Genomic DNA, 1618 nt, shown 5'->3' with positions numbered 1-1618 from the left:
TACAAAATTCAAATAAATTTCTGCAAAAATCTCATTTTTATTTTCAAAATCCTAGAAATAAAAACAAAAATACATTAATTCAGTTTGGTAATAATCAGAAATTTCATTTTGTGAATATAAAGCGTATAATAATATGGGGCCGTATCACGCAACACTTAAAAAAAAAGCAATGACGGGCGTGGCTTCTCAAAATATTTTTTAGCTTCAATACAAAGCTGTGAAGGTATTATTTTTTCTATGATGTGTTTATTTTTTATTTGTATATTTTATTGTCTCTCACTCATATTTCTCAACTTTCACTGGACCGATTTTTCTGAAAGATACATCAAAAGACAACAAATCGTATTTGTAAAATTATTATTACTTATTGAAAAATGAACTTGTTTTTATATTAAAACCTTAAGTAATTCCTATTTATTTGATATAATATTTTTGATAATCTGACCCTTTACACTAGACAATAAGAGAGGATTCAAAAATAAACTTTTTTACGAAAAATCAACTTTTTCAACCTAACGTTTGTAAATGTTTCGAAAATACTGCGTCCTATAAGCATATGTCATATTAAAACATATGTTACGTACTATAAATTTAAAAAAAAATTGTCCCGACGACCTATTTTCTTTATGCAAATGGCTACCGTAGTTAAAAAACATGCTAATTTTTTGTTTGTTTTAAAATAAGGGTTTGCCATAGTAATAAGTCCACCAATAAACATTAAATTTTCATGAATCTAACTTATATTATATATATATTAGATATATATATTATTATCTTATATATATATATATATATTAGATATAAATTAATACTTATTTTTATTATTTTGTTTAATCAAAGTTAAGAAAATTTTTTTGAATTTTTGAAAACTTCAAATTCTGTATAAAAAGTAGAAATTGTTTAACCCGATCTATTTTCTTTGTGCAAATGGCAGTTGAAGTAGAACAAAAAATAGGAGTTAATTTTGCTTTTGGAATAATCCACAAATTTTTTAATATTAAACTCTATCTACAGATTGGCATCGAAACTGTGTCATCTATACTTGTTCCAACTATGCCAACTCCATACTGTGCAACGACGACCTCAATATTCGTTTTGAATGAATATAATTTTTTTCTTTTTCTCTCTAACATAAACTAACAAGTAACAATAAGAATTTCATGATGAATTAAATGGAAATATTAATGAACTATGTTTAAGAGAACAGCGAATAAGTATGCACGAATATCAACTACATGAACTCCTACATCAATGAAGACGGCATCACTGATACGACTGAATTAAGGTCAGATATATAACGACTACTAATCATGCATAAGTCGTACACATACTATATAGTACATAGAAAATGAATATGCTTATTTTTTTGTGTATATGAATATTTATATAAATTTTTAATTGTTGTTTAATACAGAGACTAATAGTTACTTATAATGTTAACAAATTGTAATCAAACCAATTTTTTTTATCTGTAAAATAAAATAAATACCATCTCAATATGTTAAAAGTGATCATTTTGAACTTGCTTTTTTTGGTCCTTTAAAGTAAAAGTTTTAATAAAAAAAAAATGAATTTATTACCATAACTTTTAGCTCAACTTGCTATTTTATTGATTGTA

This window comes from Daktulosphaira vitifoliae, unplaced genomic scaffold, assembly GCF_025091365.1.
Source record: "Daktulosphaira vitifoliae isolate Bord-2020 unplaced genomic scaffold, ASM2509136v1 Scaffold_5, whole genome shotgun sequence".
NCBI classification, from domain to species: Eukaryota; Metazoa; Arthropoda; class Insecta; order Hemiptera; family Phylloxeridae; genus Daktulosphaira; species Daktulosphaira vitifoliae.
The sequence above is the reverse complement of the archived record's forward strand: the minus strand, read 5'-3'. Positions refer to the sequence as shown.